The sequence below is a fragment of the Sus scrofa genome, chromosome 4 (genome assembly GCF_000003025.6).
Source record: "Sus scrofa isolate TJ Tabasco breed Duroc chromosome 4, Sscrofa11.1, whole genome shotgun sequence".
NCBI lineage: Eukaryota > Metazoa > Chordata > Mammalia > Artiodactyla > Suidae > Sus > Sus scrofa.
Window position 1 is genome coordinate 60,134,186 of NC_010446.5, and position 22,006 is coordinate 60,156,191.

The following is a 22,006-nucleotide window of genomic DNA, read 5'->3' on the forward strand; positions in this document are numbered from 1 at the left end:
AACAACAACAACAACAACAACAACAACAAAAAGACAAAAAAAAAAAAGAAAGAAATAGCATGAACAACTAGGATCTCTAAGATTTTAAAAAATATTTTCTTTTACTCCTACATCTTTACCCAAGGAACCTAGTCCCTGGACCTCCTTTATTCTTTTCAGCTAAAACCTACCATGATTTGAAAACTTCACCTTAGACATTGAAGTAGGTATTTGCTCTTTCTGTTGCTCATTTCTTCCTTCCAATATCTTTGCTTTTCTCCCAAATACTACTGTTCATGTAAAATGGTTTAACTACTAAAGTCTACTGCCTCTCCTTCATCTGTAATTTTTCCTTTTCCTGGCTTTTTTCTATGTGTAATACATAAGGCTAAAGATCTAAGATCAATACAACATTAACCTAACCTGAACAAATTGAGTGTTAGAAAGCTACTCTCAGTATGATTTCTACCAGTCAGAGAGCTTGCCAGCAGATGTTCGAAGCTATCCTGAATCTGAGTGGACATCAAATCCCAACCAAGAAAAGCCTGGAAGAAATTTTTAAACTGTTATGTTCTGAGAGTTTCCAATAGGCATTGTGCCCACAGTACATCACTGTAGCCAGTTTGGCAAATATTAATAGCTAACATTTATTCAACATGTATATTCTGGGATCATTCCAACAATTTACATGTATTTACTGATGTCATTCCCATAACAGGAACTCAAGAGAATAGTATTAAAAACCATTACTTTAGAGCAGAGGTAAGTGGGTTTAATAATTTACACAAAGTCACATAGTCATTAAATGTTACAGGAAGTTTAGAATGCAAATTATTTCATTCTAGATGTTTTGAGTATATCCATTAGGTCAGTGGTTATCTGATGATTTGAAAGATCTTTCATTTACTCTTGTGAAGTTGGAGTCCTGATGATGCCTAGAGTTAAACTGTTTGAAATCAGAGTTACTGGTAAACTCTATAGAGAATCCTCACAGGTTCTTAGAAGTACCAAAAATTACAGCCACATTTCCATATTTTATCTCAGCTTTACCCACTGAGAATGTACATCTGAAATGTAACATGAACTACCCAATCCAAAAAAAAAAAAGGAGAGAGAGGAACAATAAATACAAACAATAAAAACAATACTGAAGAAAGCAGCATTGAGTAGTTGGGGATGAAAATGGACATCCTAAATTACTCAGCACTCAATATTAATCCTCAAACCAAGGCACTCAAAAGATGATCAGCCATCTAAAAAAACTGATGTGTTTGGCTCTCAACCTGAGGAACAGGCTTTGAAACAGTTATCTGTTTATCAAAACCACACTCACCAATCAAAAATGTGGTGGCTTCTGCTTTTAAAAATATTATCCTCACATTGTAGTTGGTTGATTTTGGTAAATTGGCTGCTTTTGTTTTCAAAGCATTCTCTAAACTAACTTTGGGAACATCTGTATTTTTTTCTCAGATTCAGAATCAAATCCACATTTTATCCACTAAGATGGAGGTATCAAAACCTTCATTTTAAATATAAGGAACTCAAGACTCCTTGGGTTTCATAGTTACTAAGTGGCAGAACCAAACTATAAATCTAGGCTTCTTTTGATTCAAAGCAAAACAAAAGTAAGTCTGAGCTTCCCTGCTACCCAAGCTAGCATGGTGACACTTGAACCTAGCTCTCATCTATATCCAGCATGATCTTTACTCCAAGCTCAGCTCTCTTAACTAATGTTCATAGGAAATGGTTTTTGGGTGTTGTCACCAGTCTGGCCATCTGCTTCTGAAAATCTGTTAAGACTATTTAAAAACAGACATCAATAACTGGCCACTGTGGCTTGACCAGCAGAGAATTATACCATACATCTTAGCTTCTCTGGGCTTCAATTTTCCACAAATTGGCAGGTGACATTTACTTATCTATTTCATAGAGTTGATGTGAATTTCAATGAAATCACATAACAAACCACTTTAAATCATACATTGCTATATTTTGTACTATTATTAAAATAGGTATATTTGAAGCTCAATACTGTTTCAAAAATTATCTGTAGTTATAAGTCTTTCTCTTATAAGACATAATATGCTTTCTATTGATAGACACTTTACATACTTCAAAAACTCTAAGTGTTTTCTAAGTATTAGCTTAACATTTTGTATGGTGCACAGATTGAATATATTTTGTACTATCTCTAATTTGCAAATCAAAAAGGACATAAAGTAGGAACCATTTGATAAATTAATGAAACATTTAACAATTATACAAATTTTGTGACTCCAAATCAGTGCATTAAGGCTTTTGATTCACTTATCTTTAATTCATGTGTAGTTCATTGATGCAAATGTTTTGGCTATAACATTTCTATTGAATCAAACCTATGCTCCATTAAAGACTCCATATGACCTTAGGGCCTTATCTGACTTTTAACTTAACTCAAATGATATTAATGATGGAACATTCTCATTTCCTATAAATTTTCAGAAGCCTTTTATACCATTGCTTAGGAAAATGACTGCAACTGGTGGAAACTTTTGGTACAAAGAAAACTTGTGTCATATTTATTTGTCTATCAAATTTATCTAATTAACCTAGAGAGAATTTCTGTGATTTATTTTTAAACTACAAAATCCATAAAAAATATATAGATGAAGAGTAATATCAATAAAAAGTGAAGGAAATACATAATTATTACTAAAAATTAATGTTGATCTACATATTTTCAGACATTTTTATGTATGTATATATTTTATGCAGTTATATTTTATACTATGCTCTCCTAATAAATTGTAAACATTTCTGAAATCAATAAATATGTATCTTCAAAAGCATTTTATTAATCTCTAGTATTTCAGCATATAAAGGGAAAATTTTTCTCAATCACTCTTTACAGAACAGACTTTCTATTACCTCTAATTTTATTTAAGTGATTCAATGATAACTGTATTTGTGGTTAAATATTTATCCTAATATTTCACTGTTTCCTAGAGATAGATGAGTAAAAATGTAATTGCAGAGTTTTTAATGGTTTAGCTATATATTGCCAAAGTGATTCATAGAATGGTTCTATGGAATCTTATCTGTAGACGTTCCACAATATCCTTGTTTCAAAACAACCCAGGGTGTGGTCATTTTTAAGTTAAATCTTTCCCATTTTTCTAAATCACAAATGGTATCTTCTAGAAAGTTGCATGTCTTTCTGAGTGAGTATATGTTTAATGTTTATTGGCTTTTTTTGTATCTTTTCCTGCACAGTGCATTTTTTATTCTAGATGGAATTTTCACTTTTTGGTCTTGATTTTAAAGCTTTTTTTTTTTCTTTTTTTTCCCACACCCACAGCATAGGGAAGTTCCCAGGCCAGGGCTCGAACCCACTCCAGAGCAGAGACCCAAGCCACTTCAGTGAGAATGTCGGATCCTTAACCAGCTGTGCCACAAGGGAACGCCTGTAAGTGTCTTTTAAAATGATCTTAGGATAATTATCTTTTCTATGTTTGGATTTTTAAACCTGTTTTTAAAATTAGAATTTTTTCACATGGAAGTTTAATATGTTTTTCATGTAAGGAAAAAAAATTACCTCTTTTTAAGAGTTTTTTGGATGGTTCTGAGAATTAAACTGATATAAGACACATTAATAGGAGAAAAGCATACAAATTTATTTAAGTTTTACATGAAATGGAGCCCTCATAAGGAAATGTGGCCCAAAGAAGTGGCAAAACCTAAATACTTTTATACTAGGTTGGACAAAAAGAGGTAATTGTAGAAAAAGAACTAAAACATATGCGGAGGCTCAAGGAAGATAAGAACTATTTTCACAAGGTTTGTTTGTACAGAATTCTCTCTGCTTGGACTTCCCACTGAAGAATGGTTCTTTTCTCCTGGTATATAAAGGGCATCTTTCACATGGGAATTTTTATCTCCTGTTTTCAGAAGAAAAGGGGAGATTAGAATGCCCTGCTTGCATTTGTTACTTGTTTGGAAATTTTTTTTTAAGTGCCTTTAGTTTGAAATAATCCTTATGACACTGTGGCGTATTTTGAGTGTCATCTTTTACCAGCTTCAGGAATAGTTTTTTATATGGAAATATATTAAAAATATGTAATCAAATTGATACTTTAATATTAATGCCTTTGTTACTTTTTAACATCTTTTCTCACTGTAAAATTATATATGCATATATTGCTTATATATAATTTTAGTGCTCTTATTTTGTTTAACAATTTCAAACTCTTAGGAATTTGTGTTTTGAATTATGCTTCCTAAAATCAAAACGATTCTGTGGTCATTTTTACCCAAAGTATTTATGCAGTAATCCATCCTTTTTGACTGATTTGAACTGTAACATTTATCACAGTTTTGTGTTTGTCTAGATATACTTCTGAAGTTTGTCTTTTGACTTATTTGTTTTGTCTCTATATTACATCAATAGCACATCATTTTAAATAAGTACAATACTTTAATATCTAGTAGGATAAACTGTTATCACTCTGCTTTTCTAAAATAAAACTTAAAATTTTTTCAAGTCCTAAAGAAAATTCTGCTTGCAATTCATAGGGATTATATTAAGTTTATATATTAATTCTGAGAGAGTGGGCCTCACTGTAATATAAAGTCTTCCAAACAATGGTATGGAATTTTTTTTTTTTTTTTGTCTTTTTGCCATTTCTAGGGCTGCTCCTGTGGCATATGGAGGTTCCCAGGCTAGGGGTCTAATCGGAGCTGTAGCTGCCAGCCTACGCCAGAGCCACAGCAACGTGGGATCCGAGCTGAGTCTGCAGCCTACACCACAGCTGATGGCAACGCCGGACCCACTGAGCAAGGGCAGGGACCGAACCCACAACCTCATGGTTCCTAGTCGGATTCGTTAACCACTGAGCCACGACGGGAACTCCTGGTATGGAATTTAACCTTCATTTATTCATTAACCTTTGTGCTTCTCAGTAAAGTGTTTAGAGTCCTAATCATAAGTAAGGTTTTTTTTAGTTTTGATGAATGTACCATGGTTATACAAAACGTTAATATTAGAGTAAGCTGGGCGAAGGACATATATTGGAACTCTGTGCTATATTTGCCAATTTTCTATAAATCTAAAATTGTTCCAAAATCAATGTATTAAAACTATTGGTTTAGATTTCTTTTTATATCCATTTAACTAATATTTTAAACACACATTTTATTAGGCGACAGGTGAATTTCACAATGATAGAAGCTAATGAACCACCCTCCGACCACATAATTACTCATTTTTTCCAGAAACTTGGATATCAACCAGAAAACCTCAGTAGGATGCAGCTTAGCACTTAGCCAAAGAGGTTTCTTAGAATTCTTTCTCTCCTTCCTTGTCCTCCTCCCCTCTCAGAAATTTATCCAGATTTGTGGATGTTCAGGATGTGAAAGGGATGGGAAGGGTTCTGTCTGGTCAGTGCATAATGGAGCTACACAATGCTCCAGATGAAATTAAAAGACATGGAAGCACAGGCCTTTGTCAAGCCTGCTCAATAAGTTAGTTATTCTTAGAAGCCACCATTGGAAGATAGCAGGCCCAGGAGCATTGAGTTAGACAAGCCAGTTCAACTAAGTATTGTATGTTGATCCTGATCACTCCCTATCTAGACCATGATACTGTAATTTAGCATCACGTAAAAGAAACAAGCTCTAGAGACAGGAATTATACACTCATTCTGACACTTAGTACCTGTATATTGTGTGTAAGTTACTCAACATCTCTATGCCTCAGTTACTTCATCAGTAAAATTGGGTTGCTCTTTCACATCTCTGTGCCTTTGTCCCATGTGTATCTCTATCAATCTTGTCAAACTGTATATTGATTTATTCAAACATATAGTGAGAAGTGATAAAGACACAGCCATTGTTTCAGATGCTGGAGATACAATAGTTTCTCTTACACTCATTAGACAGAATTTCTTGGTGGCAGAAAGCAATTTTTTTTTTTTTTTGTCTTTTTGTCTTTTCTAGGGCTGCACCCACGGCATATGGAAATTTCCAGGCTAGGGGTCTAATTGGAGTTGTAGCTGCTGGCCTAAACCACAGCCATAGCAACGTGGGATCTGAGCCGCGTCTGCAATCTACATCACAGCTCACGGCATCGCCAGATCCTTAACCCACTGACCAAGTCCAGGGATTGAACCCACAACCTCCTAGTTCCTAGTCGAATTCATTAACCACTGAGCCATAACGGGAACTCCAGAAAGCATTTTTTATTTATTTTTCTGTTATCAGCTCTCAGGACCAACTAGCTCTACTATAGGTTTAGCAAATATTAAAAAAAAAAAAATTGCCTAGGCAACAAGTATAGTCTCATACATTTACGCCTGCTAAAATTTCTCCACAAAGTGAGAGGTAGTCTATCCTTTTCCATTACCCAAGAAATTTTGGGGTTTCAGGAAAATCCCAATTGTTGTTTGGGAGAATATAAAGGACAAAGATTTGAGGAGAGAAGGAAAGCTGTCTTTATCAGGTGCTACTTTTATTACCTTTCCAACACTCTCTGCTGTAAAGTAGAGAAACACACATGTACTTTAGTTGTTAGAGCAGAAAGGTCTGATATTCTCTAAAGAATATGTATGTGCCCAGGAGAATGTATCTAGGAAAAGAGAATATTTGCCTGTTGTGAGTTTCATACACAATCTTGGTGGCTAAGATCATGTTTGTCTAACCCATCAGGAAATTCAGATTCAGATGAAAGGGACAGTGCTACTAAGTCTGGATGAAATACAGGACATCCTCTGGGTTTGTGGACTCAGGATTCCAAGTTTTCAGTATTTATTATCAACATGACAGGTGCTCAATTGATTGATGCTCCTCTGGGTTGCTTCAGACCCACTAGCTAAATTCTCTTGGCTGCTATAGTTATATAAATGGCCCTGGCTGGGAACACACAAGCTCTTTGTTAAAGGAGAGGTTAGCAAATTAAAGAAAGGTGCTAAAGACAAACCAGCCCCTTATAAAGACGTCTTCTCTGATATAATTACAAGAAGTAAAAGATCTGAGGGAAAGTAAAAGGAGACCAATGGGTTGTCTTGGGTTAAAACCTGCAATTTTATGTTTGCCCACTTCTTTATAAAATTTATCCTTCAGAGAGAAATCTTCATGGGCATAACTTTATACACTCAGAAAAAATTACCAGATTTGACATGGACTAATACGAACACAAAAATAAAAATATTAGGGTCTATCTTTTAGAACTCTTCACGTTAGTATTATTATTAAGAGCTAATGATGGGAGCACAGCGAACATGAAAGAAAAAATCTAGGGAGTGTTGACAGCTACCCAAAGAAATCTCTCATCTTCAGATTCCCTTATGTCAGAAACTAAATATTTTGTTGAAGGACACAGAATTCATATTCACAAAATATACTGAGGTAACATTTTTTTTCAGATGTTTAGATTCCCCCTATCATATAAAACATGTGGTTACCAACTGTTCCTAAAATTAAATACTGCAGTAACTAATACAAGTTAGAAACCAACAACAATATGGGATTATGTAATTAACCATTAGAAAAGTATAGTGGGCATTATTTTAGGTTTGTACAAGGGACAATTTATAGCCAAACACAATTCTTGGTCAATAATAAAATGTAGGCTGTGGTGATTATATCTTTCAGAGGGCAAACAGAAAAGGCAAAAATTTGTGAACTGTGCTTAACCCATTTATTTTTGAACAGGGTGTTTTCTTATAGTGTGTATGCATGCATATGTATGTATATATATTGGTACATTTGGTTATCAAAGTATTACCTGATCTACCCAAACAGTGGTATTTGAAAATAAAATTAAGCAAATGCTACTGAAAAAATAATAAGAACTGATTCTTTATATTCCTCCACTATGTTTTGCATTCTTGTAATTCTTCCTTAAGAGACAATCTAAAGTATTATAAAATGTTATATTGAGGAGAGATTTTTTTAAAAATATGCAGTACTTTTATTAAACTTGTCAGACCCAAATCATAACCTGAACCTTATCCAATTGCTTAGATTTCATAGAAAGTCAACTTTATAGTAATAAAATACTTTAAAAATTTTATACCAAAGTATATAAATTACAGTTTGTTAGATCAGATCTTTAAAGACTATACTTTATTTCTAAGACAGACCTATTACATGGAAAATCAAGGAAAGATTAGCTTAATTTTCAGTTAACATATTGAGTGAAGAAAATTTTGTGTCATTTGTTCCTTTTCCTCTCCCTTTCTCTTAATTTTCCAATATTTGTATATTGACCATAAAGTGGATTTTAAGCTGATAAGTGCATTTGGTGAGGAGGCATGTTCCTTGTTTTTGAGGTTTTGACAAGGAGTTCATGTATATCTTTTTATGTATTGACAAACTAATTTGTCTTTTATTTTTGATCACCTCCAAGCTCAGTTTGTGCTGTGGTTTTGTGGTTTATATAAGAAAAAGTGTTCCTTGTAATTTAAGAAGTAACTGATGTTTACAATATTAAGACATAAAAGGTCTTCTAAACTTATACTCTTTTATGTTAGAAGGTATGTTTTGCTTCACCTGAAAAAGACTCAAGAGTGTTCCCTCAAAGTTGCGTAAAGACAAAGCCCATGTAGTATATAGCTTACAAGATCTTTTGTCCTATGGCTTTCACTTGCAATCTTGTCTCTTGATATAAATACTTAGCATGAGGTTAACCTTTCCAGAGTATTCGTTGCCCAGTAACCCTCTATCCATCTGTGCCACATGTGGCGCGTACTTCCAAAACTTCTTAGAGCATTTCTTCTGACCATCTTACTTCATTAGATTAACTTCAATTCCAGTCTATATTGGAGGATCCCGTATTTTAAGTATGGCTTTAAAGAAATAGTGATAAGAACTACAAAGGACTAGTAGTCCACGAAGCTGTTTTTGAGCATACTCAGTTGGCATCAAATTCACCGTGAGCCTAAAAGATAATGATCATTCTGAGAAGCAAAAGAGAAAACAAACTCCAAGGTAAACTGTGGAGACTGATATTTTAAATTGGATCTTTTCAGATCCCTTGAGAAGTATGGACATATCATACCTAGAAAATATTTCTCCTATTCTAATTCACGTGGGATATCAGGCAACCCATTACACTGTAGAACATTTACTCTAACACTTTCAAAACACAGTGTAATGCCTCACCCAATACTAAAGCACCAGTGAACTTGGTTTGTTGTACTATGTGTACTAGCTGGAGACAGAGATGGTTCTTTCCTTAGGGAGCAGTAGATTTCTATTCATGCTGAGGATACTATGCTGCTAGGAGAGTCAGTTCTCTGTAGCCCCTGTTCTATGGCAGGACATTTTCTGGGTCATCAGATTATACATACATATTCACATCCTTTAATTACCAATACTGGACAATTCATTTTATTTCTATTAGGGTTATAGTTTTGGTTAATAGAAAGTCTATTTATAATTCCCCTTGCCATTAAATAACCTCATTATTAGTAGACTCTAAGCTGTTGTATATAATCTTTAGCTTAATAGAATCATGTGGATATTCGACCTGCTGCTAAATAAAACTACTATTTCTCTCTATCTAGCTTTAATAGGTAGTGGCCATTATTGTCTTTTTAAAAATCGTAATATACATATGTCTTTGAAATTTGTATGGTCTGTCTACAGGGCAGTTTTTCACCTTCCAAGATCTAATTTCTTTCGCTCCTAGTCTCCCTTGTCTGCCCTCATTATAACCGATGACCCTCTCCTGTGTGCCACATCTGGGCCTTCTATGGAGCAATATTAGGGAACTTTTAACACAAATTACAATTATTGGTTTATCTGTCCCACTAGATAATGAAACACACTACAGTATGGTCAGTTCTGGAACACAGTAAGCATCAAACAAATACCTATAGAATGAATTAGATTAATGAATCATACCTATTTGGTTATTAGGCATGATTAATGAGAAGATACTAAAATATAAAACATATCTTTTTTAAAATCGTTAAAATTCTAAAATCATTCTACAAGTGGATGATAAGTTGGACATTCTGTGCTTACAAAAATCACAAAATAAAATATGTTTAATAAGTATAGTAACAGTTAAGAAAACTGAAAGTGTTCATTATTTTCACTTTTATTATTTTAGTTTATAGAGTTAGTATTTGAATATTCTCTAAATCGTGGCTCTGTTTTTTTTTTCTTATTTTCAGTTAGATGTATTAGATTTTAAGCTAAGAGTTAATAACAATGACAAAAGATAAAATTTAAAATTGAGAAGCACTAAATTAAAGGTACCATAATAAATGTTTTACTTGAAACTTATGAGAGTTTTTTTGTGATGGTATTTTTTTAAAAACCCTATGATATTAGTTCTCTTTGTAATGTCATTTATTTCATAAAGGTGTACTTTGGTCTGGCACCTACAATGATTTAAAAAGAAAAATAATATAATACATGATCGAATTTTACACTAGAGCTTAATTTATGTGGGACTCAAAGGAAAGACTCCCAAGAACAACCAGATTTTTTTTCTGTACAAATACCAAGTTACCTAAATACTGTCACACAGGACAGAAATAACTGCATATTTACCCTGTAATTATATGATACTTAACCTTATAATTAAAGGAAAAACAGTTGCCACATACACAAAGTGCACTTACAGGAAGTAAGAGCACTATAAAATAAAGCAATTACTGAAATAAACTATATAATTAAAATCTCTTAAGGCAGCAACAAGGCTCTCCAGCTAATTCTGAAAGTACCAGAACAGTTACTCCAGATGCATTATCCTGTAGTTGAAAAATAGAAAATGTATCTTTTTCAGAAGCAAGTTCTCTGGAAATGAACACAAACAAGCTAAAACCTTTTAATTTGTTGCCCCAGATCTGGTACACCCACCCTGTTTGGGAAAAGACTGAAGTTAGAAGAGCACTTTGAACACTCGTGTCCAAATGCATTTTTGATAATAAGTGATGATTCAAAGCAGATCTATCCACTGGCATTGAGAGAAACAATGTCTCTTTTTAAAGGCTCAGCCCAATAAAGTACTGTGTCACTTTTCCAGAGAAAATCCAAAAGTGGTTGGGAAGATATCTTTCTGAGAGTCACCTTATGTTTGGCCTTATCTATACTAGCCTTCACAAATGAGTATAGAGGAATTGAATATGAACCCAGGAAGAATTTGTATGTGCTTTCATCAACTTGCACTACAGCTTCTCCAGAAATATCTTATATTTCTACTCTTACTTTGTTTACTTTTTCTTTTTCTTTTCTTTTTTTTTTTTTTTTTTTTTTTTTTTGTCTTTTTTAGGGCCAAACCTACAGCATATGGAAGTTCCCAGGTTAGGGGTTGAATCGGAGCTGTAGCCACCAGCCTATACCACAGCCACAGCAACACTAGAACGGAGTCATGTCTGCAACCTACACCACAGCTCATGATGACAGGGATCCCCAACCCCCTGAGCAAGGCCAGGGATCGAACCTGCATCCTCATGGATACTAGTTGGGTTTGTTACTGCTGAGCCACCTCGGGAACTCATGTTTATTTTTTGTATAACTACTTTTAATTGTATCCTCCTTTGTGAGGAATAAGATCTAAAAAGCCTCACTGATTAATCCCATATCACTTTCCTATTGATGTCTCTCAGGTTTCTGACTTATGCAACTGAGTGGATGAAAAGACCATTCACTGTGATAGAAACTACTGGTAAGTGTAGACTATGTTAAGCTTAATTTTGGACTAGGTGGATTTTAAGTTATTTTGGAATGCACGAATGATATTTTAATGTACACATATACTCCAAAGACAGAAGAAAAAAATCAGAGGATTAAAAAGGTCCAGGGGCAAGCCCACCTACTGGCTGTTGCCCTCCAATATCAACTGGCCATCACGGAATCCGGATTAACCACTGACAGAGACTCTCCACTTTGGCAAATATCCCCAAGTCCCCACCCAGGGATCACAAGTCTAGGAAACTAGGACCAACCATTGTTCCATACATAAACAAGAGGCACTCTGGAAAAGAGAATACCCTCACCGACCCTGAAGAGGAATGGAAATGGCAAATCCCAGCCACTACCATGGAAGGCAAGTGGTCCAAACAGATGGAGTATAACAGGGCCAGGAGCCTCCTGAACTAGCACTCCAATTGTCATACCCGGCTGACATAAGACACCAGGAAAGATTGTCAAATTCTTAGTCAATACTAGTGCCACTTACTCAGATCTCAACACAAGATCAAGCAAACTTGGCCAAAAGAATTGTAAAATTATGGGGGTACCATGGAAGGCCCAAGAATGGTCATTACTAGAGAGCCATTAGAATGCAAGCTGGATGAACACAGGCTCACCCATTCCTTCCTGTATGTCCCCAAATGCCCTGTACCCCTGCTAGGAAGAGCTATTTTGCATAAACTGGTGGTTGCTATCCATCTAATGGGACGGAAACTGGAGACTGGCATTCCTTAGACAGAGAACATGTGATTACAATGGTTTTTTTTTTCTTCTTTTTTTTTTTTTCTTTTTTTTTCTTTTTTTAGGGCCGCACCTGCGGCATATAGAGGTTCCCAGGCTAGGGGTCCAAATGGAGCTACAGCTGCCGGCCTACACCACAGCAACATCAGATCTGAGCCACGTCTGCAACCTACACCACAGCTCACAGCAATGCTGGATCCTTAACCCACTGAATGAGGCCAGAGAGCGAACCTGCAACCTCATGGTTCCTAGTCGGATTCGTTTTTGCTGCTCCATGACGGGAACTCCAAGATTATAATGTTAATGGCTGAAGAGAAAGCTCTCTGGATAGAGCAAGTCAACCTCCCCAAAGTAAACCCCGAGGTCTGGGCCCAGGGACTGGTGGAACAGGCTGTAGGAGCCAGTCCTGTGATGGTCCATCTAAAACCTGATCACACATAGCCCAAGAGAAGACAGAACCTTCTCTTACAGAAAGCCTCATGGAGCATTGCTCCTGCTATCCAGGGCTTTCTTAGATCATGCCAATCAGCCTGTAATACCCCTACATTCTCCATGTAGAGAAACCCAATGGGGAATACTGGATGGAACAGGACCTCAGAGCAGTCAGTGAGGCCACAGAGGATCTACATTCAGTATTATATATGTGACAAACTGATATACATTCAGTAGTCCCAAATCCCTACACCCTGCTGCACTCTAGGGTCCACCAGGGCCCAGTATTCTGAATTAGATTTTAAAGATGCCACTTTCTATATTCCATTAGCCTCAGCATCACAAGAAATTTTTGCTTTTGTGTGGCAGGACCCAAACATGCAACAAAACCAATAATACTGCTAGAGAGCCCTGCCCTCAAGGATTCAAAAATCCCCCCCCACTAGTTTTGGGGAAACTTTAGCTAAAGACCTCTGAGATTTACATCTGGAAGAGAGAACCCTGACAAAAAATACTGTAACCATCATGAATCATCCAGCTGAAAGAATATAAAGTGTCCAAGAAAAAGGCTCAAATACCACAAAGGAGGGTGACCTACCTAGGTTTCATTCTCACAGAAGTTCAGGGAAGCCCACCCCAGGAAAGGAATGAAGACTATTTGAAGCCTTGCCTTTCTTAGAACTAGAAAACAGCTGGGGGTGGGGAGGGGGGGGCAGTCCTTAGGTGGCCATGTTTTGCTGCCTCTGGATCACTTATTTTGTTCCAATAGTTGGGCCTTAAAGGAAAAGTTGAAAGGAAAGCATAAGGATCCTTTTGAATGTAATTCAGAATGTAAAGGGGCCTTTAAAGTAATGAAAAGGCAGTTGCTCCAGGCCCCTGCCTTGGCCCTCTCAGACTTAGCTAAACCCTGTGACCTTTACATTCAGGAAAAGGGGAATCACCCTTGGGGTATTAGCTCAAAAACTCAGACCACTTTTTGGGGGGAGGAGAGGTATCTTATTTCTCTAAACAAATCAAACCACTAAGGGTTGGCCTCTTGCCTACAGGCAGTAGCATCTACTATCACCCTGCTAAAGAAGGAGAAAAGTTTATATTTGGTCAGCCCATCACCAAGTGAATATAGCAGGTTCAGCTTTAGTGAGCTCTGATGGAACAGAAGGGCTATAATCTAGAAGCTCAGTTCAAGTTCACATTAGGCTTTTAGACAACCCAATGGTCACCATGAAAACCTGTTACCCTGCTACCCACAGAAACGGGCCCCTAGAGCATGACTGTATCACATACAGAATCCATTCTGGTCACCCTGACTAAGAAGTAATCTCCCAGATGCTGAAGAGGAATAGTTCATTGACAGGAAGGTTTTATGAGAGGAGAAGAGGCTAGGGGAGATTTCCCAGATCCCAGTCAGAGGCACAAAGCCTACCCTCAGGAATTTCCACCCAAAAGGAGCCCTTGCTCAAGCCTTAGGCTCTGGACAGGGAAGATCCTAAATGCTTCCGCAGATTCTCAGTAAGTGTTTGCCATCCTACACTGCAGGCTATTTAGAGAAAAGGGTATGCTTAGTGTTCAGAATAAACCAGTGAAACATGACTTAAACATACTGAGATTCCTAGAAGCAGGGCAGTTTCTGGAAAAAAAAAAAAAATGGAAGTGATTCACTGTAGGGGTCATCAAAAAGGGAACTCAGAGGAAAAAAGGGAGACAATGAAGTGGATAGAATTGCCAAAAAGTCAGCCCTAGAACCAGTAACTTGGCAATTACCCCTCATGCCTAAGAGGCCAGGTCCATCCAATCACTCCCCAGTCTTTACAAAAAAAAGATCTAGACACAACCCAGAAATGGGGCTTCAATAGAGATCTAGCAGAAAATGTGTGGCTAGTTAATGAACATGTCACACCATCAGGGAACTCATCCGGGAACTCACTATGAAGGGGTCCCTATGTAATGGGTCAAGTGAGGTCATGGTAACTCCTGGCATGAAAAGTATAACTGGTAGTATAGTTGAGACATGCCCCTTATACACAATGAATAACCTTGACACCAGACTGCCCTGGAGACCCCCAGAGAAGGCCCATTCAGACCAGAGGGACGTATCCTGGGCATGATGGCAGATTGGTTTCATAGTTATGTTGATAGCATCAGGCAACTTCAGGTATCTTGGTGTTAGTGCACACATTTTCAGAGTGAGTAGAAGCATTCCCCACTAGAACTAAATAACAGCCAAAGTGGCTAAAGTATGACTAAATGAGATAATCCCCAGGTTGGGGCTCCCAGGATTCCTATAACGTGATAACGACCCAGCATTCATGTCTCCTGTCTCAAGCAACCAAAGGGATAACAAGTGCCCTGGGCATAAAATGAATTTTTCACTCAACCTGGAGACCCCAGCCATTGGAAAAAGTAGAGAGATCCATCAGATCTAAAAAGGAACCTTAGCCAAACTGCCAGGAGACTCAGGGAGATTGGATTAAGTTACTCCCAACTGCCCTGCTCAGAGAGTAATTTGCTCCAAGAGATAAAGTTAAATGCATTTGAATTGATGTATAATAGACCCATTCCCCAAGCCCACGAGACAAGACCCTTTACTCCCCTTGAAATGGAAATATACCAGGTATGCCCAACAGGTAGTATGCCCTCCAGGTAGGAAAACAATGAAAGCAATCAGGGAATATGGTAATCAGCTGCTGCCTGCACCCACCAATGTGGCCCTTCACCCCTTCTGACCAGGAGTTCCTGATGTGGTGCAGTGGGTTTCTGATCTGGCTTGTCTCTGGCATTGCTCCTGCACAGTGGGTTAAGGATCCTACATTGCCACAGCTACATAGGTCACAGATAGGGCTTGGCTTCTATCCCTGGCCAGGGAACCTCTATATGCCTCCACTGGTGTGGCCGAAGAAGGAGAAAAAAAAAAAAGACTGGATGTACCTAAAAACCTAAAAAACAGGCAGCCCACAGGATCAACTCACTTCTAAATGGAATGGGTCCCACTTGGTGACCCTGACCAGCCATTCTGCCCTCAAGTTGCAGGGGATCACTTTGTGGGTACAACACACTCAGGTGAAGAGGCCCCAGGACCCCAAACTCCAGAGAGACAACCTGGGAGCAAGAAATCCCCTGGACTGCCCCTGTGAATCTCTCTTATGTAAATCAGGCAGTCCCCCCAAATACAGCCACACAGGGTACCTGGATACCCCAGTAAGACCCTAGAATCATTGCACTCACAGGATGCTAGTGACCTTGCTGGGGGAACTGTACGTGCCACTGTCACAACAGAAAAGGTAACAGTCACTTGAAGCCATGGTGTCCAAGGAGATCAGCTTCAATTTTAAGCCATTAACTCACTGGCCATTATAGTCCTGGGTAACCAAATGGCCCCCAGGGGGAGGTAAAACCAGCCCTCTGCAGCAATCACTTGCTTTGTACCTTTGCCAGGCTTTTTTTTTTTTTTTTGGTCTTTTTAGGGCCGTACCTCTGGCATACGCAAGTCCCCAGGCTAGGGTTCCTATCGGAGCTGTAGCTGCTGGCCACAGACACAGCCACAGCCACAGCCACGCTAGATCTGAATTGCATCTTCAACCTACACCACAGCTCATGGCAATGCGGAATCCTTAACCCACTGAGCAAGGCAAAGGATCGAAAGGATCGAACCCGTATCCTCGTGGATACTAGTCTGGTTCGTTCCCCCTGAGCTGTAATGCAGCCCAGGCTTCTTAACCACCATTATTCTCTTGGCAATACTTAGGCCAGGCATCTTAAGTTATCTGGTGTCTTTTGTCTCCAAAAGGTTCAGAATCTATAAAACTCCAAATTAGAACGGAGGAGGAGCAGGCCAAAGGCAGAGGAGAGATTTGTCACCGGCAAAGCCCATTAAGGATTCTCAGGAAATAAAAATAGAATCTGAGTAATAAAAGAAAGTCTAACCTTTTTTTTCCCTTGCGCTTAGTCTGCTGTCACTGGCTCACAGGGGGCAGCGGGCGGAGACCTTAAACCCCACACTTCAGACCAGCATCCCCGTAGGAAAGCACCGCACCAACACCTCTGCTTAGCGGGCTGCGTGCAGAAGCGCTGCGCTCACCCTGCTGTTCAAGATGGCGGCAGCGGGCCGTGTGCAGAGATGCTGCTGCTGGAACCAGTGCCTGCATCTGGAGCTTGAGAAGCACAGCTCTGCCAGCTCCGCAAGAACTCCACCTCCTCCTGTGAAGACAACCCTAGAAACAGCCCTGCACTGGACTTTTCCGGTGAGTGTGTTCTCTAGAGCGCAAGCTCGGCACTTCTCCATCCTTTGATCAAAGAATACAGCATTCCCTCGCTTCTGAACTGAGCTCAGGCCCTTTTCTACTGGTGCATCCCCTCGTTAGGGGAGCAATTCCACTCAGGAGGTTGGGTAACAAACTATACAGGACCTATTTAATGGTAGTTATTCATTTATTATCAAGTCACATAAAATAGATAATAAAGATACCATTGCTTGAGTAATTATTTTGAAAAAATTTTAACATGCATTTGAAAATAGGAATACGTATATACTCCAAGCAGCATGATTTATTCAGACTTTGTAGTATTTATATGATATGTGTTCTGTTTGCCATAACTCCGGGGTCCATAGCACTTTAATCATAACTATTAGGCCTTCTTTAAGTTACTTTAATTGACTTTTAAAAAAAAAATAAGCAGATATGATTAAAGCTTTAAAAACTAGTATATTTATCTATTTTTCATTTTGACCCAATGCGAAAAGGCAAGTGAAACAAAATATAAATAAATGCTCGTTTATTTTAAAATTATTGAAACCCCATCATCTTTTATGCCTGTTTTGGTCATTCACCTATTATAAATAGTAGATCACTGTGTTCTTTTCTCATATCCCTGTAAATCAGTAAGTCCTTTGTTGTAGAAGTGAGAGCATTGTGTCTTGCTCATAATATGTCTTTCAGCACCTAACATAGAACCTTGACTTTATAAGTATTTGGTAAATAAAAATGGTAGAAATAAAAGTATAGGTGACTTTTCATTCCACTAAATGCACATAATTTGCATGTATTTTTACATGTACTTTTGACTTTTGCTGATTTAAAGCCTTGGAGTAGCATACCCACAGCCCCAGGGTGCACTCATTTATCCAATAAATATTCTTTGGTTTTCTGCTATGCCCAGGCACTATGACAAGGAGTGTCAAACTTAAGGTGGGTCTGACGTCGTTTCTGAGATGCTAATCTTTTCCTTCCAATAGTGTTGTAGCAGGTCTTTAAATCCCAAACCATTATTTACTTTGCAAGTTTGAGATTGTTTTTTGAAAGAAAAGTGCTCTCATGCAATTGAATTTTTTTTTTTTTTTTGCCTATATGGTTAAAACAGGGTTTTTTTTCCCTTCAATTATAGCATTTCAAATACAACAAACCTTAAAAAAAGTATAGTGAAATCCTTAAAGTTACAAAAAAGATGAAAATTCAGACTTTTAGTGTTCTTTTGAAAATTTATTCTTAATGTTAAACACGGTATAAATGATGACAGAAGATGTGCTAAAAGTTACTGAAGTCTTTGTTAAAAGAAATGAAGGAGAGCGGGAAGGACAGGAAACTGCCAATGCAATGTACTTAATCCTTATCCACCACAGACACTCCCTCAGCCTTAATGGATGGTAAGTCCAGCTTAGCCTGGCAAACAGCACATTAAGAAGGCCCTGGCTGTCCAAGGAAATCTCTCGATTCCAATTCCAACCATACTCTCTCTACATTCAACCTCAATGACATTCTTTATGTCTGAAAAATATGATTTCTACCTAATGTTACAGCAGTACCTTGGTAACATTACCAGGTAAAGTAGCATTACCTAGGGAAAAAAAAGAAGAAGAATAGAGCAATAATAAAAATAAGATAGTATTTTATTGATAAATATAGTGTAAGAAGTTATTTTTATTAAAAAATAATAATGTGTTAAAAGTCAAATTTAATTCTGATTCACAAAATTCATTAGAGAAATAGTCTTGGAAGGTTAACTTTGTTTTAAAACATCAATGCTTTTAAATTTTATATTTAAGAATTATAGACCTGGTTTCCTATAATCCTTGACTGCATATGCTATAATATATTTTTGTTTTATATATATATATATATATATATATATATATACACACACACACATATATACATAATATATACTTGTTCTTTAAAGAAAAACATATGAGATTTTTTAAGGTTATTTTTAAATTATGATTATTAAAGGATATTTCTTCCTCTGAGGTTTTGTGCAAATTATTTCTTAAGTTTCCATAGATGGTCCTATTTATATTTTAGCTTTATGAAACAAATAAAATCTTATTTGAAGCAAAATTCTCACACAACAAGCGTATCTATTAAATATCTGATTTGCACTAGTGCTGGACCAAGGTGGGTTACAAAGGCAATAAGTATAAAGTAAAATTTGTATTTTAGAGGAAGTAGTTTACATCTTTCCGCAAAAGTGGAAATGAAGAAATAAAAACGTGGAGTTCCCATTGTGACTCAGCAGTAGCAAATTCAACAAGTATCTATGATGATACAGGTTCAATCTCTAGCTTGCTCAGTGGGTTGAAGGACCCAGCATTGTCATGAGCTGCAGTGGAGGTTGTAGACTCTGCTCAGATTCTCCATTGCTGTGCCTGTGGTGTAGGCCAGCAGCTATAGATCCGATTGACCCCCAGCCTAGGAACATCCATATGCTGCGAGTTCAGCCCTAAAAAACGAAAAAAAGAAAAAGAAAAAAGAAAGAAAGAAAAGAAAGGAAAGGAAAATATTATTAGATCTATAAACAAAAGGTGGTAAGAGTTTAAAATAGGAGGGTGCAACTTCTCGCTGTGGATAAGATGTAGGCAGTGTTAGATTGAATAGAGACGTAAAATGGAGTGGGGGCTGCATGGGGAGAAAGGTGTCGAAGAGATTTGTCAAACAGGAAGGCATTAGTGAACTATGCTGGATCAGATGCAGTGGTGTCTTTGAAAGGGAGTCAGGGAGAAGCCAGGTTTAAGTAGGTCAAAATATGAAAACACATAAGAAGTAGAAAAAGAGGAGGAGTTCCCGTCGTGGCACAGTGGTTAATGAATCTGACTAGGAACCATGAGGTTGCAGGTTCAATCCCTGGCCTTGCTCAGTGGGTTAAGCATGTGGCGTTGCCGTGAGCTGTAGTGTAGGTTGCAGACGCGGCTCAGATCCCATGTTGTTGTGGCTCTGGCGTAGGCCAGCAGCAACAGCTCCAATTAGACCCCTAGCCTGGGAACATCAATATGCCACAGGAGCAGCCACAGAAAAGGCAAAGAAACAAAAAAATACAAAAAAAAAAAAAAAAAAAAAAAGGAGTAGAATAAGACTTTAGAAATTGATAAGGAGAAGAATATAAAGACTGTAAATCATAGACAAAGGAAACTGCATTTTACTTGGTGAAGAATGTTCTCATAGAAGATTTATTCAAAAAGTGATTTACACTTTTCTCTTTAACATTTTTTTTTTCTCTTTTTGCTATTTCTTTGGACCGCTCCCACGGCATATGGAGGTTCCCAGGCTAAGGGTCGAAGGGGAGCTGCAGCCACCAGCCTACGCCAGAGCCACAGCAACGCGGGATCCGAGCCGCGTCTGCAACCTACACCACAGCTCACGGCAACGCCGGATCGTTAACCCACTGAGCAAGGGCAGGGACTGAACCCGCAACCTCATGGTTCCTAGTGGGATTCGCTAACCACTGCGCCACGATGGGAACTCCTTCTTTAACATTTTTAAATTGAGCTTTATTTAGATGTAATTGATGTATAATATTGTGTAAGTTTAAGACATACACTGTATCATATGTGATTCAATATATGTATATACTATAATGTGATTACTATACTAAGGTTGGTGAACACATGTTTCATCTCACATAATTGCCATTGTATCCTGTTGTCCTGGTGGGCACATTTAAGACCTACTGTCTTAGCAACTTCCAGGTATACTTTTTTAAACATTGCTTATACATTTATTACATTTATAGTTGTACTACTATCATCACAATGCAATTTTATAAGCATTTCCCTCCCTTCACTTAGCATGATGATTTCTAGATCCATCCGTGTTGCTGCAAATGCCGTTATTTCTTTCCTTTTAATGGCTGAGTAATATTCCATTGTGTCTACATACCACATCTTCTTTATCTACTCCTCTGTTGATGGACATTTAGGTTGTTTCCATGTCTTGGCTATTGTATATAGTGCTGCAATGAACATTGTGGTACGTGTGTCTTTTCGACTCATGGTTTTCTCTGGATAGATGCCCAGGAGTGGGATTGCTGGATCAACTGGTAGTTCTATTTTTAGTTTTCTGCGGAATCTCCATAGTGTTTTCCACAGTGGTTGCACCAGTTTACATTCCCACCAACAGTGTAAAAGGGTTCCCTTTTCCCCACACCCTCTCCAGCATTTACTATTTGTAGATTTTTTGATGACAGCCATTCTGGCTGGTGTAAGGTGGGTACCTCATAGTAGATTTGATTTTCATTTCTCTCATAATTAGTGGTGGTGAATATCTTTTCATGTGTTTTTTGGCCATCCATATGTCCTCTTTGGAGAATTGTCTGTTTAGATCTTACTGCCTATTTTTTGATGGGATTGTTTTTTTTTTTTTTTTTTTTTGTATTGAGCTGAAGGATGTTTTTATAAATTTTGAGATTAATCCCTTGTCAGTTACTTCATTTGCAGATATTTTCTCCCATTCTGTGGGTTGTCTTTTTGTTTTCTTTAGGGTTTTCTTTACTGTGCAGAAACTTTTAATTTTAATTAGGCCCCATTTGTTTTTTTCTATTTGTTTGTTTTTATTTTCATTGCTCTAGGAGGTGGATCTGAGAAGATATTGCCATGGTTTATGTCAGAGAGTGTTTGGCCTATATTTTCCTCTAAGAGTTTTATAGTATCCTCTCTTATATTTAGGTCTTTAATACAATTTGTGCTTATTTTTGTATATGGTGTTATGAAGTGTCCTAATTTCATTCTTTTATGTGTAGCTGTCCAGTTTTCCCAGTACTACTTATTGAAGGGACTGTATTTTCTCCATTCCTATATTCTTGCCTCCTTTGTCATAGATTAGTTGATTGTAGGTGCATGTGTTTAATTCTGGGCTTTCTATCCTGTTCCACTGATTATATATTTCTGTCTTTGTGCCAGGGCCATGTG

At 37.5% G+C, this 22,006-nt stretch overlaps 1 long non-coding RNA gene across 1 annotated transcript in view; it reads right to left on the reverse strand.

Moving 5' to 3' along the window:
- Nucleotides 1-16,876, reverse strand: part of LOC102160555 — a 102,616-nt gene extending 85,740 nt beyond the window's left edge. The window contains exon 1 of the long non-coding RNA XR_302933.3: nucleotides 16,756-16,876. This is a non-coding gene — a long non-coding RNA (uncharacterized LOC102160555). The remainder of the gene's footprint in view (nucleotides 1-16,755) is intronic.